Source organism: Lactuca sativa, chromosome 2, assembly GCF_002870075.4.
Source record: "Lactuca sativa cultivar Salinas chromosome 2, Lsat_Salinas_v11, whole genome shotgun sequence".
In the NCBI taxonomy this organism is placed as follows: domain Eukaryota; kingdom Viridiplantae; phylum Streptophyta; class Magnoliopsida; order Asterales; family Asteraceae; genus Lactuca; species Lactuca sativa.
In genome coordinates, this window is record NC_056624.2 from 15,548,710 (window position 1) to 15,561,026 (window position 12,317).

Sequence of the window (12,317 nt, forward strand, 5' to 3'; positions counted from 1 at the left end):
TTTGACTTCCAGGTTCTTCTCCATTCCGCGTAATGCCTCGCTAGGTCTATTTTCCGCTCTCATGGCCTCTGCCTGGGCTGATGCAATTTGAACGGTCAGATGAGACTGAATGGTTATCGAGTGCGTTTTCGTACGTCGATTTGTGTATTCCTTCCGACTTAATGCGTCAGCTACCACGTTGGCCTTGCCTGGATGGTACTTGATCTCGCATTCGTAGTCGTTTAACAATTCCACCCATCTTCGTTGTCTCATGTTCAGCTCCTTCTGATTCAAGATGTGCTGGAGGCTCTTGTGGTCCGTAAAGATGGTGCACTTTGTACCGTACAGGTAGTGCCTCCAAATTTTTAGAGCGAAGACCACAGCTCCCAGTTCTAGGTCATGGGTTGTGTAATTTACTTCATGCGCCTTTAGTTGACGGGACGCATACGCTATCACTCTTCCACGTTGCATGAGAACGCAACCTAAGCCTTGATTTGACGCGTCACAGTAAACTACAAAATCTTCCGTTCCTTCAGGTAGAGATAGTACAGGAGCGCTGCAAAGAGCTTGCTTCAAGGTTCGAAATGCAATCTCTTGTCTGTCTGTCCACTTGAATGGCACACTCTTTTGCGTAAGCAAGGTAAGTGGCTTGGCGATTTTTGAGAAGTTTTGGATAAATCTTCTATAGTAGCCTGCTAGGCCTAAGAACTGACGAATTTCTGTGGGCGTAGTCGGAGTTGCCCATCCTTCCACAGCTTTGACCTTAGAAGGGTCCACATGAATTCCGTCTTGGCTAACTACGTGGCCTAAGAAATTCACACTCCGAAGCCAGAACTCGCACTTGGAGAGTTTGGCGTAAAGCTTTTCCGATCGCAGCGTTTCTAGGACTTGTCGAAGATGTTGGCCATGCTCCTCTTTGCTTCGAGAATAGACGAGGATGTCATCGATAAACACAATGACGAAGTTGTCCAAGAACGGTCGACAGATTCGGTTCATCAGGTCCATAAATGCGGCGGGTGCATTTGTTAGACCGAAGGGCATTACGACGAATTCGTAATGTCCATAGCGGGTTCGGAAAGCGGTTTTAGGAATATCTTCTTCTCGGACCTTGAGTTGATGGTATCCGGACCGTAGATCTATTTTAGAAAAATAGCTAGCTCCTTGGAGCTGGTCGAATAAATCATCGATTCGCGGGAGTGGGTAGCGGTTTTTGACAGTGAGTTTATTCAACTCTCTGTAATCGATGCACATTCTGAAGGATCCGTCCTTCTTTTTGACAAAGAGCACCGGAGCTCCCCATGGCGAGTAGCTAGGTCGGATAAATCCCTTGTCCAGAAGCTCACTGAGTTGGCTGGATAATTCCTGCATTTCAGTAGGTGCCAACCGATATGGTGATTTAGCGAGGGGAGTTGCTCCTGGAACGAGGTCGATTCGGAATTCAACCTGTCTCTCTGGGGGTACTCCTGGAAGATCTTCGGGAAACACGTCCGGATATTCACACGCTACCGGAATGTCTTGGATGTTAGTTTCTTCTTTGGTCTTGTCCACTATGTGGGCCAAGAACGCTAAGTTGTTCTTTCGCAGATGTTTTTGTGCTTTGATGCACGAGACAAGGCGGAGATTCGTGCTAGGTTTGTCTCCGTAAATTACTAGGGTTTCGTGATTTGGGAGACGAAGGCGAACGGCCTTCTCGTGGCACATAATCTCAGCATGGTGGGGGCTTAACCAATCCATGCCGATAATCACATCGAAACTCCTAATTGATACTGGCATTAGGTCTATTCGAAAGACGTGCTGGTTAAGGGTTAGGGTACATCCGATGTAGATCTCCCTAGTGGATTCGGTCTTCCCATTGGCCATTTCCACCGTATAGGTTTCATTTAGCTTTTGGGGTTGTTGTTTTAATAGATGTTTAAACTTCTCGCTTACGAAACTTCGCTCCGCTCCGGTATCAAATAAGATGCATGCATAAGTGTGGTTTAGGAGAAACGTACCGGTCACAACTGCGGGGTCCTGAACTGCATCATTCTGACCCATAGTCAGCATTCTTCCTGTTCCTCTGTTTCCGGAGTTGTTGTTGTTGTTAGGGCAGTCTCGACGGAAATGTCCCGTCCTTCCACACCCGAAACAGGTGTGGCTAGGCCCTGCGTTGTTGCCGCCGGCATTGGTGTTGTTGGTATTGCGGTGGTTGTTGTTGTTGTTCTGGTTGTTTCCCTGACTCTGGTTCTGAGAAGGATAAGTCCTGCAGAACTTTGCAGTGTGTCCCCTTCGATTGCAACTGGTGCAATGGAACTCCCTACACTCTCCTTGGTGATGGAAACCGCACTTGTTGCATTTGGGATGAGTGCCGGAATAGGGTCTTGAAGTATTTGAAGTAGCTGAGGCTGGAGCATGTGATGTGACTGGTACCGGCGCAGTGACAGCGTGAACTGCCACCGTTTGCTGCTTTTTAGAGGTCTCGGGACCTTGACGCCCCTTCCTCTTGTTGTTCCATCCTTTCTTACCATCGCTCTCCTTCTTCTTCTCAGTCTCTACCGGTTTCTCGCCCTTTTTGTGGTTATGATCATACAGCCTCTTTGCCAATCTCTTCGCACTGTCAAAAGTTTCAGGGTTCGCAGCTATCACATTCCCTTGAATGGGGGATGTCAGTCCCCAAATGAATCGTTCAATCTTCTTCCCCTCTGATGTGATCATACCCGGGCACAACAGAGATAGTTCGCTGAATCTCGATATGTAAGCATCGATGTTCCCATTCTGCACCGTGAGATTCCATAGTTCCTGCTCCATCTTCTGTATTTCGCCTCGGGGGCAGTACTCAGCCGTCAACATCTCTTTCATCTCTGCCCAGGGAATAGAGTTGGCGACAGGAAGTGTCATAGCTTCCACATGACCATTCCACCAAGTGAGCGCTTGGTCCACAAAAGTGCAGGCCGCGAACTTCACTTTCATCTGCTCGGGGCACTCGCATATCTCGAATACCGACTCTACTTTCTCGATCCATCGCTTTAGGGCGATCACTCCTCCGGTACCGTTGAAAGTTCGGGGTTTAGCGTTCGCAAAATCCTTGTAGGTGCACGTTTTAGTGAGTCCTTGGTTCGTCCCGTTGTTCGAACTTCCGGATCCTTGCCCGTTACCTCCTCCGTTGTTCCCTCGGTGAAGTTGTGCCATAGCTGCCGTGACCGCAGCAGACACGGCTGCCTGGAAAGCAGTGGAGTCAACTTCCGGCGGGGTTGGTTCGGGATTTCCGCGAGTAGCTGGGCGAGGCATCTTTCTGTCGTGAAACGGAAAGATGTTGGGTGTACGTGGTTTCTGTGAGGTCGTGGTCCTACTGACTAGGTGTATGGCACGAACCTAAGTACTTCTATCATTTAGCATACAATCATAGATTTGCAACACATAGCAGACCACGTAAAAGTTCACTAATATTATCCTATGCCTCTTCCACTATTGCAAACTAAACAGACGTTCTCTTTTTGGTGATAAGGGGTATAGTTTTAGGTTCCCTGGCTATTCCGATCTCATCAAGACATGTGTTAGTTTTATCTTGGAGAGAATGTAGTTGATCAGGCTACATTCACCCCTTGGTATCACTAAGAACAGTCCTGAGTTAACCGGGATACCAGCATTATGGTGTTTGATTCAGCGTTGGATCCTTATTCCTAATGCAAGCAAGTGTGTTTTATTTACTTGTTCTGTTCAGAGTTATGTTAGTCCCTCTTTTTGGTTTATAGTTGCATATCAATGTATGGCTCGACATGCTAGTTCACTATAAACAAAGCTCTGATACCAACCTGTCACACCCCCGAACCAGACGGCGGAAACGTCCGGGGGCTGTCGTGACTCAATTGAATACCATAACATTGAATATATATGAAACAAAACAACATTCGTCACCATTCATCAACATAATACAACCAGTAGTGTTTACATGTCATACATTGTTTTAACATTACATTTTCCAAAAATTAATATTGTTTGGTTCATTCAAAAATAAACTGCAACCGTCACTGAGCCTGATTTCCCTTGATTCACTGGTTTCCTGAGAATACAAGTATTTTGAAAAACGTCAACATATGAAATGTTGGTGAGTTCATAAGTAGTGTTTGAAATCGAATGTTTATATTGTTTGAAAAACCACCAGAAAATCCGATATTTTCTGAAAAGAAAAGCTTTCGAAAACGTTTGTGAAGATCCATAGGTATGCTTGTTTGTTTCTATACTTGTAAAAAAAAATGTTCGTTGAAGATGTATGCGTTTCAAATCTGTATGTAATGAAAACCCTAGGGAAACCCGATGTTTCCCTAGTTCTTTTGAAATCCATTGAGTTGCGTTGAAACCATTACGAAAATAGTAGTATCGGTCCCAAGCGACGTTGGAAGGTTCTCGAGCATTGATTATTTACTACAAACCCGCATTACACAAACGCCCGGTTTATAGATATACCAACGATTCCCGAAGGCGTCGTCAGTACTAATCACGTTATCCAATCGCCCGGACTATGAGTAGTCCCACATCCGAAGAGAAAGAGGTCACGAAGACCCCGGTAACTCTATTAACCGGCTGGGGAAATATGTGTGCGAGGGGTCCCCGACCCGCCTCGTAAAATGTGTAGACTTTTCTAGCAATACCATGGCCCTTGGGGTCCAATGGTACAAGCCATTGAAAGTCACCCTACGTTGTGCCAAGTCGGTAAAACTCAACACTTCGTAGAAAAAAAATGTCTTCGGGCCTTAAGATCAGGTCATTGGGCTAGCTAGGCCCAACAAACAAGATTTTACACTTTTGGGGCCCGAAGATGGTGCGTAGACGTCTGTGCACACTCGTATGTATATGTATTACCAATCGTTATTTGTATGTATCAAAGAGTTAGTAGTTGTAGATTTCCATTGGCTCGAGACCGAGCCAATTCGTTTAGCAACGACTTTTGGTATTGTAATGAGTTGTATTTCGTTGATAGTTGAGGTGTCATTATTTGATCACATTGTACATAATGAATCAGCCTTGAAATATTTCTGTTTTCAGCCCCTCATTATTTGTAAAATTTACATTTTCCACCCTTTTATTTAAATATTTCCCGGTTTGGTCCTTAAACTATTTTTCTTGACATTTTAACACCAAAAATTATTGAAATTAATATTTTCCAGCATATTTTTCAAAGAAAACAGTTTAAGTCCCTGAAAATGCAGTTTTTCTCGGTTTTAGCCCATCTTTTCGCAATTTTGACAATTTTGGCCCAAAATGGAAAATTTTTGCAACTTTGGTCCTTTTTAAATTTAAAAAGCATTTTAAACCTTTGAAAAGGGTTTGGGACACTTATAGTCCACTGTTTTACAGAATTTCACAGTTTTGGCCCTTCAAAACAGAAAAATTCGCATAATGGGCCTTATTGGGCCGAAATTTACATTTTTAGCCCAATAGGCTTGAAATTTATGTTTTTAATCCACTAATTGAATAGAATTCCAGAAATAGCTTTATGAAAACTGTTTTGGCACATTCCAACCATCAGAATCTGTAAAATGTCAATTTGGGCCCTTAATTTTGTATTTTTCACATTTTTGGCCCAAAATGTGTGTTTTTAGCTTAAAGAAAATTGTTGCTAACCACTTGGCTATTTATCTAGTATCACTTATTATGTAGTAACATATTTGAAGCTAATATCATAAAACATGAGTTATATCTCGGTTTTGAGGGGTTTAATGGCTAGATCCAACATTAAAACACATATAAGCATACATATAAGCATGGAAATCATACAAGGCATACAAATACATATAGATCTACACTTTCACTTGTATTCCCCCCCACAAAAACTCTTAAAAACAGAAAATAGGGGTATGAATCTCACCTTGGGTGTGGGGGCTCGGTTTTGTAAAGAAAATGGAAGGAAAATGAAGTGATTTTCGGCCCTAGCTTTCCTTGATGTAGATCTCGAGTTTAAGGAGCTTTCTAGGAGCATGATTACCAAAATTGTTTAAGAGAGAGGATCTAATAATGAGAAAAAGAGTTATAAATTTCTTAGATATGTGTGACTTACCAAGAAGTGATGATATTTCCTTGAAATCCTCTTGATGCACAAGCAAAGTTTCAAGATTTTAAGTGAAGAGGGAGGATGGTTTCTTGAGTAATCTAGAGAGTGTTTGTGAGATATTTGTGTGTGTGTGTGTTGGGTTTTGGCCGAGAGCAAGAAGGAAAAGAGAGAGGAATAGACATGAAGTGATATATGCATAGAGATATGAGATATGTTGCATGGAAATCCAAGAGATAAAAATGAGGTGGCATGGTAATAGTCAACTCCCCCTCTTGGGCTTTTCTTTTGGGCCGAAAATGGGAAGGAAAAAAAAGGTTTTTGGGCTTTTTGCTCCTAAGCCCAACATTAGTGTTAATTAGGGTATTTATTGGACTTATAAAATAAAATTGTGATTTTTGTGCTTTATTAAGCTAGGTTAGGTTTAATTATGGATCAAAACTTGTGTTTTATTTCCTTCTAGGTTCTACCTAGCCCAAAATATTGAAATAAACGAATGTGGGTCCAATTAGAGCCCAATTAGGGTCCTAAGCCCATGATAGTCTAATTGGAAGCTTATTGGTCCATTTGGATCCAATAAGGAAGTCTTAGTCCAAAATGGACTTAACCAAAACTTCTAGGATCTCCAATTGTTTGATGACTATTTATAGTACTTGTATCTTGCATTTGATTAAAGTTTTTGATTCTCATTAACTTGAATGTATAGATTACATAGCTTAAAATTTACAGTTGTGACACCTTAGGGTGGCTTTAGCTTTGATTCAACAGTCCTAATCTTGAAATAAGATAGAAAGTGAACAAAGTACTTGTGAGACCGGTGTAGTCTGTTGAACAAGTAGGTAGGAAATGATTTTAAAGTGGCTTGGAAAATATAAAATCTCAAAAAAAAAAAAACTGGATGCCAAGGGAAGAAATGTTATGGTGTTTAACAATTTCATAGGAATCACACAAAAGAAAAACTTGAGATTTCATGAGGATACGTCCGTCAATTCATTAGTGAAAACTTGAGCAAATTAATTGTTCACCGTCAATTCAGATTTGGTATTGAATTTTGGGTTTCACTCAGCTCGTAGTGGCACGAAACTAAAATCATAAACACAGTTTTTGAGTAACCATAAACCTCAGTGGTAATTTCTGAGAGTCTCAAGGGTTACGTTGATGAAACGAATTTAATGGAGAATTGTAATGGAGATGGTGTAAGAAAGAAAAGTACCTCTGCTGAGAAAAGTAGGACCAAGCAGAAAACTCTTATCTCATGTGAGAAGAGAGTTAGGTAGCTCACGATTAGAATAAGAGAGTAGTAGCCTAATTGGGAAGACAAGGTTTGTGTATACCAAGTCATTAAGGCTATTATTCAAAATCTGATGAGGCTTTGGGCACATACAGCAGCATGCTTCTAGGGACACTTAACTAATCCAACAAATATTTCCCCATAAACGAACGAACACACAAGTAAAAATTAAAGACAAAAATAAATGAAGAACAAAATATTTTTGGAGTTTTGATATATATAAAAAAATGATAAATAATAAGAAAAATAAGACTAAGAAAGAAAATAAAAGATTAAAAAAATTTTGGAAAAGAAAAGAAAAACATAAAAAAAACTTTGGAACCGAACCCGAGCGTTAGGTTGGGTTCGGTTGAGAAAAATTTTGAAAAACCGAACCCGAGCGTTCGGTTGGTTTCGGTTTTGAAAAATTTTGAAAAACCGAACCCGAGCGTTCGGTTTTGAAAAAATTTTGCAAAACTAAGGAATTTAGACTTTCAAAAAAAATACTTATGACAATAAGATAAACAACTTTGTACATGAGATTTACAACCAAGAAAACTACCTTTGAAATGATGAGCGAGTGCAGATGATTCAACCGAACCCGAACGTTCGGTCTATTTCGCTTCTGACGTTTGAGTTTGAGAGGTAGTTTGTGGTACTGACTCTGATTCCATCATACCTAGCCCTTGTAGAATTTTGTTGAATGACGCTTCAAGAAGAGCTTTGGTAAAGACATCAGCCAATTGATCAGTGGTTCTAACAAAGTGTACTTCAACGTTTCCATCTTCCACATGATCTTTGATGAAGTGATACCTCAGTGCTATGTGCTTGGTCTTGGAGTGTTGCACTGGGTTATGACAGATCCTAATTGCACTTTCAGAGTCACAATATAGTGGGATCTTTTTCATATTGAGTCCATAGTCTTGGAGTTGACTCTGGATCCAAATCACTTGAGAGGTACAGGATGCAGCTGCAATGTATTCTGCTTCAGCTGTAGACAAAGACATGCACGTTTGTTTCTTTGACTGCCAGCTAACCAACTTCCCATCAAGGAATTGGCAGCCGCCAATGGTGCTTTTCCTGTCGATTCCACAACCTCCAAGGTCTGCATCTGAGTAGGCTTGAACGAAGAAGCCTGAGTTGGAAGGGTACCATAGACCTAAAGAGGTAGTTCACTTGAGATATCGTAAAATGTTCTTCACTGCAAGCATGTGAGGTTCGCGTGGGTTTGCCTGAAATCTAGCACAGTAACAAACAGAAAACATTATGTTAGGCCTGCTAGTAGTGAGATACATTAGAGAGCCTATCATTTGACGATAAAGCGTAATATCAACAGCCAGTTTATCCAGGGATGGAGTGAGCTTGGTGTCGAACGCCATTGGAACTTTGACTTTTGAATCTCCCATCATGCCAAATTTTGCTAAGAGAGTCTTCGTGTAAGCTTCCTGATTAATAAAGATACCTTCGGGTCCTTGTCTAATATTTAAACCAAGGAAAAAGTTAATAGGACCCATTGAGCTCATTTCAAATTTAGTCTCCATCAGCTTTCTGAATTTAGCTGTTAGGCTAGGACTCGTTGAGCCAAAGATGATATCATCGACATAAATTTGAACGATCATAAGGTGGTTACCTTCCTTCTTACGAAAGAAGGTTGGGTCAACCGAACCTTGTTTGAATTTGGACATCTTTAAAAATTTAGTCAACGTTTCATACCAAGCTCTCGGAGCTTGTTTCAGTCCATACACGGCTTTATCCAAAATGTAACAATGATTAGGATACTTTTCATTCACGAATCCAGGAGGTTGCTCCACATACACAGTTTCTTCGAGTTCTCCATTGAGAAATGCACACTTGATGTCCATTTGGTAGACCTCAAAGTTTTTGTGGGCAGCATAGGTAAGAAATATTCTTACTGATTCCAGCCTAGCTACAGGAGCGAAAGTCTCTTCATAGTCAATGCCTTCCTCCTGACAGTATCATTTCACAACCAGACGTGCTTTGTTCCTTATAACGTTCCCTTCCTTGTCCATTTTGTTCCTGAAGACCCATTTGAGACCAACAACCGAGGCATCTGGAGGAGTTGGAATAAGTCGCCAAACTTTGTTCCTTTCAAATTCATTCAGATCGTCTTGCATAGCTTGAACCCAATCGAAGTGATCAAGAGCAGTGTTAACTGTCTTTGGTTCAACTTTTGATACGAATGAGTTAAACATGCAGAATTCGACTTTTGAAAACAAGGAAGTCTGTTTTGCCTAGAGTTGTGATCGAGTCAGAACTTTTTCAGATACATCACCAACAACTTGAGAGACAGGATGATCTCTGGTCCATTTGGTGAGAGGAGGGTAGTTTGGATCAAAGTTTGGATATAATTCAGCGTTTATCATTTCTTCTGGTTCGGACTGGCTTTCATAGTCGTAAGACATATCAGCATGCTCCCCCTCGATAGATGATCTTACAGGAATGTCTTGAGAATTTTGAGCTACAGTGGTTTCTTATGGTGCTGAGCTTTCGGGCGTTGATGCACCTTCGGATGGTGAGGCACTTTCGGTTGGCGAAGTGCGTTCGGTTGGCAAAGTGCTTTCGGGAGTAGTTTGAGACCTTAGCTCCCCCTCAACTTGTGAGCTCGGCTGGGATGATGATGGTGGATCCTCCCCCTCGACTGAAGCATTGTGTTGTGGAGGGTCTTCAGAAACTGATTCTCCTTCATTCATTCTCCTTGCAGCATCGTCGACCAGTTGCTTTAAGTGATCTACCCGGTTGTCTGCTGCACTGGCTTCAGAAAGAGTGGCCTTCTCTGGTTCATCAAAAAGCTCCATGAACTTCTCGAATAGATTAGCGATCGAGGCTGTGACTTGGCCAGTTTGAGGAAAGATTTCTCCAGCTGTGTCTTCGTTGGCCTTTAGCTTTTTGACATAGCTATCATCAAAAGTCACGTAGTAAGTTTCTTCTATTTTCCTCGAACGCTTGTTTAATACCCTATACGCTTTAGAAGTGAGAGAATAGCCCAGAAATATTCCTTCGTCGGCTTTGACATCGAACTTGTTGCGGTGTTCTTTAGAATTGAAGATAAAACACCTTGAACCGAACACATGGAAAAACTTCACATTTGGCTTCCTGTTGTTGATGATCTCATAAGGAGTGAGAGTGAAGCGCTTGTTGAGATATGACCTATTCAGTGTATAACAAGCAGCAGAAATAGCATCAGCCCAAAAATATAAAGGTAAGGAAGCGAAACTAAGCATGGTTCGGGCTGCTTCACATAAGGATCGGTTTCGTCTTTCGACAATTCCGTTCTGTTGAGGTGTGTAGGGAGCTGAGAAGTTGTGACTGATTCCCTTTTCTGCCAGGAATTCTTCGAATTCTCTATTTTTGAACTCTAATCCATTGTCGCTCCTGATGTTGCGAACGACCTTCTTCAGCTGTACTTCAATCTGCTTGATGAACACTTTTAGCTTGTGAGTCGCTTCAGATTTAAGCTTCAGAAAGAACACCCATGTAAAACGCGAAAAGTCATCAACAATAACAAGAATATACTTGCTACCACCGATGCTTTCGATAGATGATGGACCACACAAATCAATATGAAGTAATTCTAGTGGTTCAACAACTTTAGTGTTTATTATAGATGGATGACTTTGACGACTCTACTTCCCCATTTCACATGCAGCACACAAATGATCTCTATCACACTTGAGCAATGGAAGACCTCGAACATGACCTCCAGTAACAAGTTTGTTGATATCTTTAAAGTTGAGATGAGAAAGTCTTCGGTGCCACAACCAGCTTTCGTCAGATTGTGCTTTGGACAACAGGCAGATAGCTGGGTTTCCTTTGATGGGTTTGAGATTTAAAGGAAACATTTCGCCTTTACGCTCCGATTTGAGAATAACTCTTTTCGTCTTCTTCTCAATTATTTCAGAACCCTCATCGTCGAATGAGACTTTGAGACTGGTACCTCCAACAAGCTGAGATACACTGATGAGGTTGTGTTGTAGTCCTTCCACGTATGCAACCTTCCTTATCGTGAAATCACCGTTTGTAATCATTCCATAGCCTTTTATGGTGCCGAAGGAGTTGTTCCCGAACTTGACGTTTCCACTATTTGAAAGAGACCTGTATTCCCTTAGCTCTTCCTTCCTTCCTGTCATGTGACGCGAGCAGCCACTATCAATGTACCATTCTTCATCAAACTGCTCGTCACTGATAACCTGCAAAAATTAAGCAGATTTAGGAACCCAAAGCTTCTTGGGTCCTCGTGAGCCTTTCACAGGAACAGGAATAGTAAGAGATATGTCAACTAAATATGTTCTTTTTATTAGTGTTGTTTCATCTTTCTTTTTGATGGTAAAAACTTTAATTTTATTGGGATTCGATGCTTTCGGTTTTGACTCTGGTTTAACCACTGAAACCTTCTGTTTTCCTTTTTGTTCAGCTGATGATTGAGATTTTTGAGAAGGAATAGAATGGAATTTAGGACGAGGTGGAGAAGAGATAGAAGAGTTTGAAGAATTAGAAGAATTAGAATGAGAGAGCTTAGATTGAGATGACTTCTTGGTTGAAGATTCTAGGTGACCCTTTTGCTTTTGATCATCAGTGGGACCGACCCTAGAGTTTTGATCTCTTTTGATTTCCAAACCAAACCTTTGCTTTCGGTTGATGTAGTCTGAACCGAACTTCTGCTTTCGGTTGTAATCATTCTCAGAACCAAACCTTTGCTTTCGGTTGGAATCATTTTCTGAACCGAGCATTTGCTTTCGGTTGATGTTTTTCTCCGAACCGAACCTCTGCTTCCGGTTGTTGTTGCTCTCTTTCGATCCAACAGGACTTTTCTCTGATTTTAAGTTCCTGTCTTAATGTGGGAAATAGGCATTCTGAGATTGCCAAAACTGTTTTCTTTCGGAGAGATTCTTCCTGTATCTCTGATTCCTTTTTTGTTTTTGATTTCTCATCTGCTTCGGTTGATGATGGATGTTAGCTTTTGGTTTTTGTTTTTCTTTAGCTGGTTCACTCTGAACTGATGAAGTTTCACTTGGGGATGTGACT